At 37.7% G+C, this 19667-nt stretch overlaps 1 protein-coding gene across 2 annotated transcripts in view; it reads right to left on the reverse strand.

Moving 5' to 3' along the window:
• The window catches only part of LRMDA (leucine rich melanocyte differentiation associated), a 606126-nt gene that overhangs the window by 557773 nt on the left and 28686 nt on the right, over positions 1 to 19667 (reverse strand). The window contains exon 5 of one of the 2 annotated variants that reach the window (XR_005629631.1): positions 15023 to 18336. The exons of the other annotated variant lie outside the window; for it this stretch is intronic. The gene's annotated coding sequence lies outside the window, so the exon portion shown is untranslated. Of the gene's footprint in view, positions 1 to 15022; positions 18337 to 19667 lie in introns of those variants that run through there. 2 annotated transcript variants of the gene reach the window in all.

A 19667-nucleotide genomic window follows, 5' to 3' on the forward strand; every position in this document is an offset into this window, starting at 1 on the left:
GAAAGAGAGATCAGTCTGTGGTATTTATGACTTTAGTCATTCTTTCTCAAAACAACAGATGAAATAAAATGTATGACATTCCCAAAGAGGGAGTTTCTACTGTAATTCATCTTAAAATGCAATGTTCTGTCATCTCCAGTAACACTTACTGAAAGCAACCATCAATACTTTTTGTCAAAAACCTGCACTCTGTGTAAAATGTTCCATCAATCTCTATTTACATAAAATAAAAAACTTTCAGTGTGATTCTAAAGCAGAACCATTCAGATTCTCAGCCTTCCATTTTCATGCTCTGTTGAAAAAATTATTTTGACTGACACAAAAAAATCCCCATGCCTAACAATTTATGGTAAGGGTTGATTTTTTTTAATGTAAAGCAAAACCACACAGAGTTGTTCTTTTCCATTGATCAGCTAAGCAAAACAAAGCATTTTTGTATACTTTGAACCCTATCCAGTTTTCCTTCCGTGTTTAAACAGTCTAAATAGTCTTACCTAATAATTGGTGACCAATTTTGCAAAGTAAGCAGTTTATTATAGTTCACTTAATCACGTTCCTGTATCCCACATGCTTTTCCAGACATATAAAAAGCACTCAAAGTCACCATCCTATAATTTTACTCACGTGACCAGTACCATAAATTTCAATCAGAACTAAATCACAAGGAGAAGAATATATATGTATTCAATGCTTTTGGGTTTAGGGGCATAGTTCTCTAATCCTCATATCACATTCACAGTGTTTCTAAGCTATTAGGCACTAGCAGATCAATACTCAAATAGTTGTTGTTAAGGACCATGGAGGAAAACTGCAGCAGAAATATACAGCCACAAAGCAGTCATTCATTTTCCAAGCACCAAGCTCACAGCCCTATTACTGGCCACAGCCAGAAATGAACTAGTTGACTTGAAAAGGAGACTAGAGAGCTCTCCAAGTTCTTTCCTTTAGGTTTCCTCTGGACTAGAAATGTTCTTTTGCTTTATCACCTTCTCAAAGGAAACTTTGCACCCGACTGTGAAACCAAACCACGTCTTCGGGCCTGGAAGAAATGAGACTGGGACAGGCAACAGCAAAGTACAGCAGAGCTACCATGGACAGATCACACAAACCCCAACACTGCTGGGCCCCAGAACAGTGCTCCCAAATCCCACCTATTAATAAATAAATAAAATAAATTTTAACAAAACCACAACCCACTTTCTGCAAGCTCTCACTTCCACACAGCTATATGGAGCCACAGCTGAGATCCCCATCACATAAAGCACATGCTAAATTTGCTGGCTGAGTACTATCACTTGGAGATACAAACCAAAGCTCAAAGAAAGGATATTTATTGCTCCCTTTTCTAACAGATGAGAGACCCAAGCCAGGACTCCTCCGCTACACAACTTACATGAATTAACTAACTTTCCTAAGTCCTAAAATTCAACAACTGATAAGGCAGTAAGTAAAACTATTTGAACTTCACCTCACAGTACTGAGATGAGCAGTGTCTTTGTTGCAAAAAAATCTACCATTTGATTTCTCCTATTTTTATATGTATTTTATTTATAAATTACTAATGTCTTTCCTGGGGTGAAATGGATGAAATAATATCTACGCAAAACCATCTTTCTTCCGAAGGGAAAAAAAACCCAGCACAAATCGACCCAACAATGGGGAGCTATTAGCAATGAATACACAAGCAGTGCTCAATTCTGCACAATCATCATTACCTACACAGCTGAACACTTAATGTGCTACTTCTAGAACAGTCACAAAGTGGCTGCCTACATTGTTTTATAGACAGCCAAGAAAAGTAAGAATATGATGTATGGCTAGGAAGAAAGAAAAATGCTGCATTTTTTTCCCTTTCACATAAAATAATGTCCAGTTACACAAAAACCTCAGCTGAACATCTCAAGGTGTCTTGCTTTTTTCAAATCATATAACAAAATCAGGTACAGTACAAATGCATCCCTTTAGGTGAACCTAGTAATCATTTGATTATAGCAGACATATAAGAACTAGAGGCCAAAGAACTACAGATTTTAAAGCTGTAGTTGTTTATTAAACAATAAAAAGGTAACACCTCCCAATCATTTTAACATACATGACAGAATCAACAGATGAACAATAGCAAACTATGTTACTACAGACATTTTTTTTCTTATCAACCCATCACTTGCCAGGAAAGTTAAAAGTCAGTTTTAAAATACGAGAAAATTTTTATCATCACCATGAAGCTGTGTATACCATCTCAGATGCTACTGGACAGAGAAGGTGGGGAGAACCAATTAAAGGGATTCATCCTTTCCCTGCTTGTCTAAGATTCTTTGCTCACATTAAAAATTCCTGGATTGCTTCTATCACTCCACTACAGTTGGCCTCTACCACTCTTCCCTTGGGAGGGAATAGAAGAAAAAAAAGAAAAGGTCAATCTACCCTAGGAACATCTAGGGAGAAGAGAAATCTATTCAAACGCAACCAAATGTGCTCTGGAACAGTTTTTACTTATTTCAGTAGACAAACCATTATTAAACGTCTGGGTTTTTAATAATCACTGTTATTTTAAAAGTTTAAAAGAAAAAAAAGAAAAAATAAAAAAGCACCACAGGTAATCATGCAAATATGAGTAAAGAAGTTGACTGTGAAACCTTTTTCTTGCTTTCAGCAAGTACCAATTAAAATTACTATAAGGGTCTTTAAAAAGCTGACGAAATAAAATTGTAATAGCACACTGCAGCAGTGTTTACACTTAGTCCACTGTTTCCCAGTTGTTCTTGCAAAACACAAGCTCTAATTTTTCAGGAGTAAATTAGGCGTCAGCCTTTTGTGCTTGCGGATGAGACTAAGTTCAATGTTGCATTGGGAGGTCCTTAGGTTGCAAAGAAAAAATGCCCAATTCAGCTTCATTTTTTTCAGGAGAGTGACACAACTAGAAATTGACTCAAAAATTCTAAGAAACAATTCCAAGGAGTACACAATCAATCTAATCTGGCCATCATAGCTGTCAACACCCATTCTCCACCTATCTGAATCTTAATAGAGCCTTTTATTTATTTTGGCTTAAGCCTGGCTGTTCCCCCAAAAATGAAGGGCTTCAGTACCAGCAAACACTACTTTATTCCAGTTCTTCCTGGAATAAAAAGCAAGCACTCCCAAAAGCAGAGAAGCAGAACAAGACACCTTAGAAAGATCCCTAGAACACAGACAAATTTGTCCTGAAGATTAGGCAACGCCCACCTAGAAGACTCACCATACATCAAGTCTGTTTCTAGGTTTGGATTAAATCCGGAAGTTTCTTTGCTCTAACTCCCAAGAGGATGCAATAAACCCCCAATCCTTACCAATCCATTCTCTGGAATATCTCTCAAAGTCATTCCTGGTCTATCCCCGTTATTCAACAGAGTGCTTTCATGCAATTTTGTGAACACAGCAACACACTAGATCATCCTGGCAACATAAAAGAAGCACAACTTAAACTGGCAAACTGTCAGTGGAAAAAAGATGGGTTGACTGTAGGAAGAGGAGAGAAGGTAAAAGAACAAAGACAAAGCTGAAAGCAAAAGACTCCTTTTGGAGAGCTACCCTAAAGGTATAAGTGGGACAAATTATTTTCTCAGCTCTGACTGCTCTAAAATATGCACCAACTATAGATTTACCAAAGTTCCCAAGCTACCATCTCTAATCTAGCTCCTACTGACACAAAAAACCTTCCACCGGTCTGGTTAACCCACTAACCTTCCACACGGGTCAACAGCTTTTATTGGGATCTTCTAATGGTTTTCCATAGTCACATATGAAAGCCCCAAGAAACAGTTTGTCAGCAGTGCCATGGGAATGGCAGTGTCACAGGACTCTATCCCCAGCAGCCAAGAACTGAGGGATCTGAGGGAGCCATCTTCCAGCACATGTGGGGGGCAGTGAGGACATCACTGGTGTGAGCACGTGAATTCACACATGATTTTTCACTTTGATTGTTCCCCACAAAAACAGGTTAATCCAAAGCCCAAATCATTCATGCTGACCGTGCAGTGAAAAACCTACTGAATAAGTTTTGTTTTGCTAATACAGCACCACTTTACATTCACCTATATAACACAATCATTTTCAATGGGGAAATGTTTATAGCAAAACTGGGCAGATAATAGCACTTAATGCTCAAAGTTTAAATATCACTCAAGAAATATTTGTACTCAAATCCCTAGGATCTGGGGTATATCTGTGATTGCCAGACAGCGAACTGGGATCAAAAGAAAATTTATACAGCTTAAGTATAAATATCAATTGGCTTTGACCTCACTCCAGAAGAGAGGAAAAAAAGTACGCAAAATGTATCAACTGATGCTTGTTAATGAGGATTACCTGTGTACAATTTCTTCAGCCAGTGCTAACTTCTGCTTAAAGAAAAAGAAATGGATACAAACAGGAAACTGATGTACTGGCAAACTTAAACAAAACAAAAGAAGGAAAAAAAAGCGCTCACACATAGCTGCTCCAAAACACAAATATCTATCATTCTTTTCTCCTGGTCCTGTCACTGTCCAGGGGCCAGCATAAAAGTACAAGATGAAAACCATTAATTTTAGGCATCATGCAAAAATAATCCAAATCAATTGCCTCCAAGCTCCCCAAAATAAAAAGTGAGCAAGCCTGATCAATGACTTTCCATTAAGATGATGAAAAACGGCTGCTGAATTTGCTTAAGGGAACACAGAAGCCCCGCACACACTGCACTGCTCTTTGTTATCTCTAGTTGAAAGACAGTACAGATAAAGAAATCTGCCACATGAAATTTTAAGACTCATCCCAGGTGGCCATAAAAATAACAGAATTTTAGAAATTTAGAGACCAAGCCTATTACAGTGTTAGAATTCCCACTTAACATTTCCCAAATTAAAAGTCCTTCCAATAATAACAGAAATTTAAATCTAAAAGCCTGCATTAGTGAGTGCTAGCTCCTTCCAACTGTTTGTTCAGAGACTCTCCAACAAGCATACAGCACACTGTAAGAATTCAATTTGGAAACCATCATCTAAAGCACAGAGGAGAACAGGAAAGTCATATTGCTATAATGCTTAGATTATCAATCATCCTGACAGTTTATTGGCTTTATCACCACACATACCATTAAAATGATGTCTGGCCTAGAATGTCAGGAGGCAAACATTAAACAGACCAGGATTAAAAAGCAGATCCCAAACAGCACTCCAGTAAAGTTTCCCTTCCACTCTGAAATTAGTTAGAGCTGACTAAGTAACTGGCACTAGGCTTTGAAGAAATATACAGCCTAAAAGGCGCAGAGTCAACACAGACTTGACGAGCTGATAGGTAATGTCATGTTATGGCAACTCTAAAGCTCCTGCCCTTGATTTATCACGTACTGTGTGCAACAGAATGATTGCTAATGGAGGGAGGGGGGGAGCAAAACAACAACAGCTTAATTTGGTGCTTCTTACAGCCAAGGGCTTGAGTCAAAAGGGTCAAATGAACTCTTTGAAGTCAAGGAGCAACGTGGGTTTTTTTATCAATTTTGTAGTTATAAAACACACACATTAAAAATAACATTTTTACAGAAAAGTAATTTTAGGGATTAGGAAAATCTAACAGCGACAAAAGATATTCAGAATTCAGTCGTAACAGGTAACTAAAGAGATACAAATCCTGAGCTTTCAAAGCATAGCTCTGTGTGCTAGTCTGCTAACTAAATTCTGACACAATTAAAATTGTGTATCAACAGGCTGCAATTGAGAACTGTGTCATTTGTTCAGAACCACACCTCCATGTGCTCAGGAACATGCAAGCAGGCAGTTGCAGATAATTAAATGCAATTCCCCTTTTCTCCAATCCCCAACCTCAAAAAAACCCTGACATTTCTAAGGATTATTTTAGTTCCTGTTTCCTTCTTTTTGTTTTCATTTTCCCCCAAAATGTATTGGCATTTGCATTGTCCTCCTATTTTATTTAGGATAAACACATCAGTTTTAAATTACAAATAAGCTAATGGCATGTCCAACCAAGAGAACTAGTCCAATAATTGGGTCACAGTATTTGCTGAAAATATACTGTTTACGTGCTTTCTTATGTCAGTCAAAACCAACATGCACACACCCATCTCAATTTTAAACAGATTAATCTAATAGCAACTCCAGCCTTCTATACTGATTGATCTCTCATCATGCACATTGCTTAAATGAGTGCTTCTACCTCTGAGAAAGTGGCTGGGACATTTACTATTTGCCAAATACTGATAAATCTTTGCTTGAGCACTGAAGCTTTAATATTTAGATCCTTTTGCAAGTAAGATTCAACACTGTAATTACTATTTTACAGTCCACATTCATATTTTGAGGGACTGAAGCACTCTTTTTCAGTACATGCTGTTCTTTCTTAATTAAGACAGCTAATTGAAATTCTAACTTAAGAAAAAGTGCTGACTTCATACTTGATAAACCATGGCAGCAATTTGTAGTAAAAATCACTCTTATCCTCAACTGTGACATTTACTATGTATTGGCTCACACAAGAATTTCAGTAAGGTCACAGCCACAGTGGAAGTCTCTCTGAGCTGAATTTTAAAATACAGGTAAGGGCATCTAGAACTGTTATCTGGCAGAAACATACAAAACACACTCAAGTCCATAATCAAGACTGAAGAGGTGGAAGACCAAATATTTAGCTATCTCCCAACACAAGAACACTTCTCAGCAATCTGACATCACCTCTCACCAACCTCTGAATAGCTCAAGAAAAAATCCTAATCACCCAAGAGGATATTTTTAATTAGAAACCTTAAGAGGAATCCCTCTATCACACTGAGGAAGAGAAGCAAGGCTTGGGACTGACCTCACTATGGAACCATCTCCACCAAAGGGGAGTTTAGATGCTAAATGTACTACTGGAAGGCCAGGAGTAGAAGAAGGAGGCGTTAGAAAAGTGCAGATTACCAAAAACACACACACAGATATGAACTCCCCTTTCATCAGCCATTCTTCATACAGTGCTAGCTCTCCACATTTATTTGAAGGAGGGCTTGGGGGAAAGCATCCACAGCAGAAAAATGGGGCAGGAGAAAACACACATAACCCACCTATACGTGTTACTGTCTTGTCTTCAAAGTTAGTGAGGAGAAAAAGAACAATTTCCTTCAAAAGGTGATGAATGCCTAGCAAAAAAAGCAGTATCAAGATCAGCATCTTGAACAGAGAACAGTGGCCTTTGCCTCAGGAGTGTCCACTTCATCAACACCTGCCCTCTCCCAGCATGTAAAACACTGCACTTGTAGCAACAAAGTGTTCTAGCAAACCCCAAGATACTATGAGGACAGAGTAATTTCATTTCACACTGCATCAGGGTGCACTAAATTCAGATTTCTTCTCCACAAGCTTTTCTTCTCATACCACAAGTGCTGTACCCAGCAGTCCCCAAGGACCCAGGCCTCACCAGCAGTTAATGATCCATTAGACAGCCACCTTGATGCAAACCAGAAGGTGGCTAATGCTCTAACAAAGTGGTCCTAAACTACAATAACAGACAACATTCAAGGATTACAGCCACTATAAACCAGTAGCCACAGTTAATAACTGTAATATTTCATTAAAATGGCTAGAAATAATGCACACCAGATACCCAAACAATTACAGATGACCGCAATGGTATTAGAAAAGTTGTAATATAACACTGAACAAAAACAAGTTAGACATTTGCCACAGCACACTGAGTGTGTCTTCATAGCACAAACTCTTCCTAGTTGTTTCACCATCACAGACACAGAAATATTCTATAAAGAATAGAAACTCAGAGAAATATTTGGTGATATTAACAGTCAAAATAAACAAGCATCATCTCTAAGATTAGTAAGAAGACTTCCACCCTGTTTCTATGCAGCTCAGCCAATAAAGCTACCTTTATAACTTCCATTTGCTTACATTTTTCCTGAAGACTAGCACACCAGTAGCTATGTCATAAAATATACATCAAACTTTGCATGGTTTAAAAATGTACCACAATCACTTAATTGTCCTTCTATGCCCCTTGCAAATTAATTTACAGACCTAGGACCAGAGTAGTTTAAAAAAAATTATAATCTTAGTTTAAATATCAAAGCAAATTATATTTCTGAAAAATACTGTAGCATGATTTGGGCAATGACCAGTATTGACAAGATGGCAAGGAAGATCCTTTAAATTAAAAAGCTACATCTAATATACTGCTATTGCAAAACACATATATAGAATGGGGGAAAAAAAGACAAAATTATTATATTAGCTACTTAATTTATGTTTAAAAATCATTATATAGGAAATTAAATTTAGTATTAATAACATGAAACAATTCTTCAGAAAGCTTTGTGTCTTGATAAATGAAAAGTAAACCATGAGTGCTAATGCCCATTTATCAGAAATAGATTGTATTTTCAGTGTTTTGTTGGATAGCTTGTACAAACCACATCCACTGAAAGCCAAAAAAAAGAAAAGAAGGCCAAATAAAAAAAATCTAGTTGGAATAAAAGAGGGGAAGTGTGATTTCCACAGAAGTTCCGTAAAACACTATTTTACTGGCAATATAGTTAGCCTTTGGCAATGTGCCATACACCCAGAGAAACACAGGCCCCATAAAAATCCTGTGACATGGTGCAAAAGAAGAGTTTTAACACACCCTAAAACACACAGATGGCAATGACAAAGATATTTACATTTTGAAAGAATGCTCCTGTAGTTTTGTAAAAACTGCAATCAATTTCATCACTGAAGGAGAAAGCTTGAGAAGATGAAGTTAAATTAATTTGGTTTCTTTTCTAGGTAGTTTAGAATTTTTAATTGGTTTGTTGCTTTTCAGAGGTGCATGAATTGAGTACAGATGAAGTGACTGCTAGCTAAAAAATGTCTCCAGATCTTGTGGCATAGCAGGCACTACTGTCTCCCTGGGCAGCGTGTTCCACTGCTCTGCCACCCTCAGTGTAAAGTTCTTCCCAATGCTGAGGTGGAACTTCTTGTGTTTTAGTTTATAGCCATTGCTCCTTGTCTTGATTGTGGGCACCACTGAAAAGAGTCTGGCAGCATCCCCCAACACCCACCTTTGGAATGCTTGTATAGATTGGTGAGGCTCCCTCTCAGTCTTCTCTTTTCCACACTAAACAGGCCCAGCTCCTGCAGTCTCTCCTCATCAGAGAGATGCTCCAGTCCCATCTTTGTGGCCTCCACCAGACCCTCTCCAGAAGCTCCTTGTCTTCTTCGTACTGAGGAGCCCAGGACTGGACACAGTACTGCAGATGTGGCCTCACCAGGGCTGAGAATACATATATTTATCTATGTGTACTTTCAGCAGTTAATGAACAACAAGCTGCAGGGTGTTGCCCAGCACAGTAACAAAGCAATTCTGGCCTAAATACAACTTGGGTGTCAGAAACAGAAAGCTGTCATCGTCTTTACATGTCTGATAACCTGTCAAGATATTTACTCCTTTTTGCATCTCCTACTAAATCCTGTCCCCAGAAAGCATGATAAGAATATCAAGGCCATTACCCACATGGTTTGAAGATATTCAAAGGTCCCAATCATTATGACTTCACTGGCGGTTAACGATTGCTTTGTGCAAACCTGGAATACAGCTTTCAGTTTAGTCTCCTTTTCTCCAAAAAGAGTCTAGTCTGCACGTGCTTAAAGCAGTTGTGGAATAAATCAGTGATCAGCAAGCAGGGACTTCTGGAGGATGTGCTTTCAAATTTCATTGCTGCCAAATAAAACCACTAACATAGATGCAGTCTCAGTTATGTCTGTCCTACTCAAGAGAAAATGAACAGCAGCAGTTCCAGCAGAACACAGGAAGGCATCAGATATCCTGCTGAAAAAGCACATGGTGAAAAGTTCACCACTACACCCTACAAGCAGTGTTTACCAAGTCAAACCAGATCCCCAGATCCTAGACCTGGAGAATCCCAAGCCTTCCCTTCCAGGGGATACCCTTTCACATCCTCCATTACTCTCATCCAGTGTTTACTCCTGTGCAGTTACAGCTGCTCAGGGCACAGCGTGTTCAGGAAACGATGAGATATACTGGGTTGTGTCCTCCAACCATGACTGGGGCAGGTGGGCTAAAAACCAGTAATCACATCCTACTTCAGAGTGTGAAAAGAAAGATGATTTCCCCCCCGCCCCCCACCTATTCCTGGAAAAATATTCCTCCTTAAGAAGTAAGAATTAATAATTAAATTTAATGTAAGTCTACAATTTCAATGGTATTTATAGGACTGATAATTCTCCTACTCATCAATGCAAACCACCGTGAACTTCAGAGATACTACGAAAAATCCAGTGGTATTAATTTCTGGGAGAAGATTTTAATCATCTCCTCCAAGCAGTTTAAAATAGTGCTATATAGTTTGCACTGAAGCCATACCCAGAACTGGAAATTCTTAACATTTAAGAAAACTGCATAAACTACTGTTGTAACAATCACTTTCATAAATGACCACCCAAACCACTGTTATTACTTTAAACTAAAGCCCCAAATATAATTAAAATTTTGGAATGAAAACCAGACCTTTACAACAAGGTATACCTACATGTCTTTCTATTCACTTTACTAGATAAAGAAAAATACTGCCAAAAAAACAATATTTAGTACCTCTATACCAACTATAAAAGTAAATATTTTGAAATCAATGAGTGTACAGGATCAAAACTAAATTTCAGCAACAAAGCCCTTACTCATTTTTTCAGTGGCTGCCAAGACACTGCAGGTGTGTTTGCTGTGTAATTCTGATCTGCTAAGAGATCAACATTGCAAGCTTGCTAAGCTGTTTTTCTGAAGCAAGTGTTCTTCAATCAACCAAAATGCAGTATTTTAGGGCATGCTGCTCTCTTAGCTGGTGTTAATTTTTGCTAAACAATAAAAAGAATGGAGTAGTTTGGAATTGAAGTCAAAAGTGTCTCATAACTGCCTCCTATTTTCTAAAGCTCCACTGAGCGGAACCCCTTACTTGTTCCCAAATACTAAATGATTATGAACACTTAGTCACAGAGCTTAAAAAAATAATTAATGGATAATACATTTAAAAAATAAATTTTAAAAAAAACCAAACAAACATGTTTTCAACTCACTTGTCTTTTTATCATCTTCAACCAGTATCTGAATGCTACTATGACCTGTCTGAATATAAAGCTTTCTAAGGTTGGGTAACATATCCTGTAACCATACAGGTGTTCAAAGTCATTAAGGGCAGGTGGCAAAACATTCCATTATCAGCTGCCCAAATCTGATTAATTTGTTTTCAGACCTCAGAACAATCATCACTAGATACAAAAAAGCTCCTGACAAATTAAGGATGTTGCAATTCCAAATTATGAAGAGAAAAGCTATTTTACTTATCCTCAGTCCTGAAAACAGCTTGATTTGAGGTGAGGGGGGGAAGAACAAGCAGAGAACGAAGGGAGAAAAATTTTCTGCTGGATTTTTTAAAGATAACACATCCATTGTATTTCAGAAGCTAAAATATTTCCGTGCACAATTTCTCAAATTAGTTAAAAAGCAATCAAACAGAAAGCTTGCAACTAGTCAGAACCAGACTCTGTGAGCAACACCTCACTATTAACGTCTGAGACCCCATGCAGCTGACTTTCTTGATCCCACAGCCTGTATCACACCCACATGCACACCACATACACATTCCCCCCTTCCCTTAGGAATGTATACTCACACTGGATTTCTTCCTGCCAAAGACACCTGCATCCTTCTTCTGTTAAAGTTTAACAAAACAAAGCCACCTTTTACTGGTTCCACTCAGGAAATGCCAAGTTCTAAAGTTACAGAGACCTCAGAATGTGACAGGTCTCACAGAAAAAAAAAATAATCCCTAAAAGTAGTTGCCTACTGATGGGGGGGGGGGGAAAATTTTAACCACAAGAAACATCTCTGTACAACTTTGGTTGCAAACACAACCAAATTATGAAAAGCTAGGGCTCTGGAATAAGAGTTTTGAAAGACATCTCATTTGAAAGACATCAGGCTAGCACACACCAGTAGATTTTGGTTCAAAAAACCAAGTAATGCAAAGAGATTATGCATATTTCCTTGTTTTCCGTGCCAGAAATACAGTATCAAATTAAAAAAATCAAACATTATTTCACATAGGCCACAAAAAGCAGTGTCCTTTTTATAAAAGTACAGACATCCTTTATATTCTTTCCATGAGCACTGCTCAATAAACATTGCAACCTTGAGGCTTTTAAATGCAGTAGTGATGATATCATCATTTTAAAGGCACTTTAACAAAACATTAGGAGAAAAAAATTATTTTCTCAAAATAACAGCAACCAAGTTGATTAAAAGTGGTTTATTCTAAAAGTATTCACAATATCTACACTTACAGGCTTCTTTATGTAAGAGTAGCAAATATACAGAATTCTGAAGTAACAAAAAAGCCCCTTGAACTAATGTGGCACAATAAACATTTCATTCAAGCTGCAGGAGATACATGCCAGAAAAGGACAATTTTTACATTATAGTGAGTAAGAATAAATACTAAATAATAAATATTTGGAAGAATATAGTATTTCCACCTATTGTACTTAAAAGCTCAAAAGTGTTTTCAATTCCATGCATAGATCTGCTCTGAAAGCCACACTGAATATATTGCCTTTGTTTGTTTAGGTTATGCACAAATAAATATTGGGATGACAGTTAAAGACACATCCTTGAAGTAGTCTACCCAATAAATTTGGAAAGAGAAAGAGGAGGAGGAATAAAAAAAAAACAGCTGTATAAGATTCTCTTTGTTGCTTGCTTGTTAAGGAATCCTTCTGGCACAACTGAGGGGATTATGAATTCACATGTGAATTTATCCCCTATTAAACTTTTAGTGAAAGGGTCAGTTAGCAGGAATGATAAAGCTCAAGCACACCAGTCACATGCTGGCAGAGCATCTGTGCCTGGCTCTACTCAGGCATGTCCCTGGTTTATAGCTTTAACATCGAGAGGAAGCCACGGGGGCGGGCAGAAAACTGTCCACTTGTGAAAAGATTGGAATAGCACAAAGTACAGTTCTCACGAGACAAAGGCAGTGTGATTTCATCACTTCAGGTTATGCTTTTTCACCTTTTGTTTTTTGGGGTTTTTTTTAAGCACCAAGGAGGACAGAGCAGGTTAACATCTCCCACCTCACTGGCAAGGGCTCTCATCGTCTCTTAGCACTTAGGTAGCACCTCGGCCACTCAGATCTTCCTATTTTCCACTCCAACTCCTTTCACTGGGTTACCTCAGCTTCCAAACAGCATTCCTGGTCCCACACATATCACTGCTGTACAGGTGGTAGTTAAAAATATACAGCAACTCTGCCCATGACATAGCCTGGTCAAAATTTACATTTACACATCACCTCAATATAATATACTTGCTTTTTAAAATGTATACTTCTATTGCTATTATGCAATGTAAGATAGAGGACAATTCTGTTTGTACCTTCCTGTGGTTGTGTTATTTCTACAAGAGGTTTGGTTCAAGCTTTCGGGGTGAAGTAAAAGGAAAAGTACAAAGGCCAGCAACAATACAGCAGCTACAGTCATGATGCAAGACTCACCTTTATTATGACAAGAGGTTCTGTGGAGCCAGCCTGTGCATTCTCACCAGTCACCACATCCACTATGCAGGTGTCCTGTCACCTAAATTGTCTTCTTCAAAACTCTTGGGGACTGAGAATTCTCTAGTCAAATGAATCTGACCTTCCCCTAATACTCCCCAGCTGCAACCCACACACAGCGTTTGAGCACACACCTTGGCCTCTAAGCTGTTCCAGGGCCCCTGTGACAGGCCTGCAGGCTGGCTGAGCCCAGCACAGGGAGGGATATGCCTGCCAGTGCAGCTCTGTCCTCAGGACCATGTTGGGAAACACCTGCCCCCTTCCCCAGTGTGTGACCCAAAGAACCCAGCAGCACGCTCCTCACTCCCCTGCACCTGCAGGACCTAATGGGTGCAGTATTTCCTGTTGGGACCTTCTGAAGCCTTGTTGTTTTAGGAGCCAGCGGTAATAAGGCAGACAAATTACTTGGCAATCCATTTTAGAAGTATTATTACTGAATTCTTTTGCATTAAGTGATAGCAGAGTTGAGACAACCACAATACACAGAGTATCACCAAACAATATCAGAAAACTTCAACCCATAGAGTAACACCTTACCTCATCAGAAGGCTTCGGGCATCTACCCACACAGAGTAGCATCACGTCACTTCAGAAGGCTGCAAGCAACTGCTCTTATTCTTTAGCCAACCTTTTATCCCCTCACGTTGATGCCCGGCACCTGTGTGCCCTCGGCTCCCTTTGGTGGTTGGCCAGTGCCCCTGGGCACCCCATGGCTCATTAGCTCCAATGTGATTCACCTGTCCTGCACAGCTGTGGCCCACTGGGATGAGGCTCTGCCCAGCCCCACCCCAATTACCACAAACTGTGTGCCCACAAAGTGACACAAATAAAAAGATAAAAAAATCCTGACCTTCAGGGAATTTTTATCAGGCTTGGAAGGAAGGACATTGTAAAAGAGTCTTCTAGATATGTTGTATAGAAAAGTGAAACTATACAAAAATTCTGATATAATACTTCATTTACCATTAATGTGAAACTATTTTTCACAGTTATTCACAAAAGCTAGATAGTGAAACTGGATCACACGTATTGAAACTGCTTTGAGGTAAAAGAGAACAACTAGTTTGGATTAAACATGCTTTCTGCTCACTTCCCAGTCAAAGTAACCCAACCGCGTACAGTTATGCACTTGCTTTTTCTGCCCATTGTGATTTGATCAAAAATATCCCTCAAAAAGGCTTCTTTATGCTACTTGGTTACTTTCAGTCCACAGCACAATTTACATAGCATCTATTTCTATTTTCTGCAAGGATGAATAGCCCAGCACTTCTGCCAAATATTTGTCTATGTAAGTTCAGACTTCACTTTTGCACCATTTTTAGCCGTCATTCCAATTGCTTCCACCATTAATGGAAAGAAAAAATGAACTTAGTTACAACAAATGCGGTATTAATTTATTTATTTAACTTTTTTTCATATTAAACACAAAGTTTTTCTCGTGTTTGACAGAACAGGCTTACTTAGTCATATTTTTCTCAACTCTTGTTTTTAATCTTTTCCAAATGGCCGATTTTACTGTGCTGTTGATGCATATGCAATTCCATGCGATGCAATTGCATTCCATGCCTTAATATATGAAAACAACCGAAGATCAGAACATTTAGCACCTGCAAAACAATCTTCAATTACCGTCTTTAGCCGGATAATAAACTAAGTAAATGACAGCCATGTGCCATGCTAATAAACTAACACCAGAGGACTGAAAAATGTGACAACAACTTTTAAAAAGAAGTGGTTATTTAGCATAGTTTTAGGTTCTGGAAGGTGGGACTCTTTTATATAATTTTAAAGGACAGCATGCAATCTGTAAGGCAATGAAGTTTTTGTAGCCACTAATCATACGATGACAATATTTTTATATCATAATGAGGATACAGCTAAAAAGTGCCTTCATCATTCTAGGAACTGCTCAACTGCTGGGTTTTTTCACCCACACAAAAAGAAAGTGAATAGCCATTGAAATAATTTAAGTATCTTCTTTTATAAAATATAAATAAATAAAGCAAGCTTTCTATTATACAGTTTGGAGAATTTTTGTTGTCAGAATTTGTCTTTTTTTTAATATTTAGAAAGAAGACTACAATGAAGAAAAGCAGGTGGGTTTGCCATCAAAAGCATTCATTGCTCTGACACACAAACACCTGTCAGTGGAAAAAGTCTTCAACTTCTTCACTTCTCTTTACTATGAAGAAATGCCTATGAAGCTTTCAGACTATTTTCTTCCGGTGTTTTGAAGTACCTTTCAGTTCACATGAAGGCTAACAATTGCAAAGAAGCAGAAGAGAAGGAAAAACTGGCAAAATGGAAAGACTGAGGAGCAGTGAAAGCCATCCCTGCTTATAGCTATTCTTTTGTTGAACATTCATATGGCACACCCATTTCAAGTACAGCCAAAATAATATACAAAAAAAAAAAATCAGGCAAAAGCTTAATTCCTAATGTAAATTTCTTCCCCTGCAAATATTTTCTTTGGAGTGAGATTTACACATTAACACCACAAATAATGAAATATTTAATGAGCAACAGTAATAGAACACTATTTATATAAAATTAAAATTTACATTCAGGGTTTTTTGCAATTATATAGCACTCCCTAATTACCTTATTCAGTGTGTAAGTGCAAAATAAGTACAGCAGACTAAGTCAGTTTTATAGCTAACACTACTACCAAAACAAGAACCAGCATTTTTAGAAAGCGTATGACAAATGTTACAGATTATTTTGAAATCACTGTTGCACATGGCCACATAAATGCAATTAAGCTTGCTAATATTGTAAGAAAAAAATCCCAAAATATCTGTCTTTCACTGACATAAATTAAAATATTTACTAATTTCACATTTTAAAAAAAGAAGAAAACTCGCAGAAGCATCAAGCCAGCAATCTTGTAACAGCAAGCCTACTTCTTGTGAATTAGTAAACCCTCACTCACACCTGATAAAGTAGTTCTTCCTCCAGCTCTCCTTGCTTAGCTGCCCCTATCAATCCAGGAATACCTTTTCTCTGAAACAATTACACTTGAGGAGTTTTGAACTTCTGGTGCAGACTAATCCATTTAACTACAGAAGCACCTTTCAAGCTTCCATTTGACACAAGTCCATCGTTCATCATTTGCTGGTGCATATGCTTTTTGCTGACAGAGCTCCATTACTAGAAAAAGCTCAGTAAGTAAAGCTGATTTGAAACAACTATATATTATAGATAGCCTGCATGAGACACGCTGATTTTGAGTCTAGAAAATCACCACATAAAAAAGGAAGGGGGGACGGGTGGCTGAAAAGAACTATTTAATTATTAATATACTTTCACTTCTTACCAACTGCTGCAATGTGATTTATTAGCGTTAATTTGCAATTTACTTGGGCATGGGAAGAGAAATTTAACTCTATATAGCAAAGTACATAACATGCTTTGGAATTCTCGGACCAGAAACGTTTTTGCCTTTGATTAACGCCACACCAATGCTATCACAGATCCCTACCAACTGTAGCATGTTGTAAGATCATCAAACCGGAAATCAATATGCTGAACCATAAATTCTGCAGCACAAGCAAGAACATATTTGATTCTATTTTTTCACCAGTGACATAATTTAGGTAACATTAACAAGGCATTTCTGTAGTGTATGTGGCAACAGTGATTTACCAACATGCATTAAGGTTCAGCATCTGGTGTGGTTTAGTATTTTAGCCTCTATTTTACAGATGCAAGTACAGGGCAAGGAGGGTGTAAGTAATGTACTCAACATCCACATTTTCTTATTCATCATTTTGGCTAATATACCTTATGGCTACTGGGAGCGAGTATAAGACGGTTTCGCCAGTTTGGTTGAGTGCTCACTCAAACATCAGATTTTTTTTTTGAGAGAGTGTCAAACTATAAAAAAATAATAAAAAATACAGGGAATATGGTAATGAGAGCTGGTAGCAAAGTAAATGTGAGTCAATGAAGTACAAGTAGCCTTCACAAAGTTCCTTTAAGGCTCCATGAAAAAAAGCACTTCCATAAAATCAAAGAGGTACATGCTCAGCCTGAATGCCAAGTAATATCCCTGCTTTTCCAAGAGCCTTGCTTTAAAAAGGGATAGAGTCACATCCCCTAACATTCACAGATGTTGGGCCCATCTTTTGGGGAAAGAGTGAGACAGAAAAGAAAGACAAAAGAAGCAGCTGAAATAATAACAGATTTTAGGATCTATCTTTAAGGTATAGCCAGAAAAGGCCTTTTCCCACAACCAATATTCCTCTCTCTTCACTGACTGGAATGAAAAAATAAGTTAAAAATGGGAACAGAGATGGAGAGTTTGTTGTATCCTTGAGCAGGCATTAACTCCTATGCCTCAGTTTGAGAGAATGGGACTTGTTAGGCCTAGTTACATTACAAATGTACGTACATAATAGAGAAAGTTTTTTCTTTTCAGTTTGTAAGCATAGTACAAAGAGCAACACGTGGAAGTAACAGTCAGAAAACATCACTGGGATAAAGATCAGTATCTTGATACTCCATGACTTTTCAGACATTTGACTTCTTTGTTCCACCAGATTTGTTTGTGACACCAGTTACTTTAATCAATAGGAAGTATTCAATCTGCTTATGATGAGCTCCTTATGTAGACATTGTGAACACTTCTCCCAGAAGACTCCACATGAAGCCAAGACTGGTGTCCTCTTTGCCCTCTTCAGCCTAGATGTTCAAGAAGCTACCTCAGACTGCTTCGCCTGTCATACAAGCAGCACAAACATGCCTGAGGCATTTCAGTTTGCAAAAAAACAGGACCAATTTCTCTGACTTTACAGTATGCTTGATACACCACAATAGCAAAGCTGGAACATTCTTGAATACCTTAAGGAAGTTCACATTTATGCACACAAAAACAATCTCCAAATTCAGGACAAGAAATTTGTCTCATTACCTCCCTACCTCCCATACTGGAACTCCTGGTAACCATACTCAATTTCAGAGTATTAAGTTCAAAATAAAATTAGAGTCCTGTTCCACACATTTTTTCCCTGTTATCACCTAAGGAAATGAAGAGACAAGGAAAGTGCAATGTGCACTTTACTGACGCACTTTTTAATAGCTAATGTGATAACCTAACTTAACTAAAACAACCTAATTATCTTCAATTGTAAGGAAATACAATCCTCTTCTCTTCTCTTTCCCCTACCAAACCACAAAAACAATCTCTCTATTTAAAAGAAAAAAGCTGGTATGCTAACATGTGGGAAATGGTATTTACTGATTAACAGGTATCTAATTTAGAATGATTCAAATTTTTTATTTGTATATTTTAATGAGAGGTAGAAAGCATATAAGCTGCAGATGGAAAAAAAACCCAGGAGTGGACAGCAACAAAAAACTTAACAGAGCTCAGATGATCAGACTAAAACAGGTACAGACACTAACATTTCTGAGGCCAGAAGGGAAAACACCCCAGCTTCAACAGGGACAAAACCAAGATCTGCCACAGCCACAGCTACTGCCCAATTATTTCTCCCTTCTCCTGTTTGAGCATCACTTTCAGACTAGTATAGGAAAAGTAGGTTAACATGATCTGAGGAACCTTAAGAACAGTTTTAAATGCTTTATTTTAGTGAATATAAATCTTTATAAATCTTTATTTTAGTGAATATGACATGTATACAAGACAATAGCTGCTACAAAGTTCATTCTATTTCCACAGATACAGTAAATACTGAAGCATTTAATACCTGTTTTGATCCTCAATATAATTTTCATATTTTTTTCATAGATCTACAACACAAGCACTTAAAATCTGACCTTCAGTGTTATCCTAATTATATATTCCATACTGGCTGGAAATCAAGTTGTAAAGTTGTATAATTATATTAGTTTCTAAAGAGTCTGTCTTACTTAAATAGTTTATAAAATATAATGGTTCCATCAAGGGTGTACTTGTACTTATCAGGAAATATAATGAGGAAAAACAATACAGAAAGTCAACCCAGACAAGTTTTAGAAAGTACCATAGCACTTTAATAAAATAAATATTGTTTCTTCACTACTACTTCTGTGCTCTTAGAACTTT

Source organism: Passer montanus, unplaced genomic scaffold (genome assembly GCF_014805655.1).
Source record: "Passer montanus isolate IOZ18808 unplaced genomic scaffold, ASM1480565v1 scaffold61, whole genome shotgun sequence".
Taxonomy (NCBI): domain Eukaryota; kingdom Metazoa; phylum Chordata; class Aves; order Passeriformes; family Passeridae; genus Passer; species Passer montanus.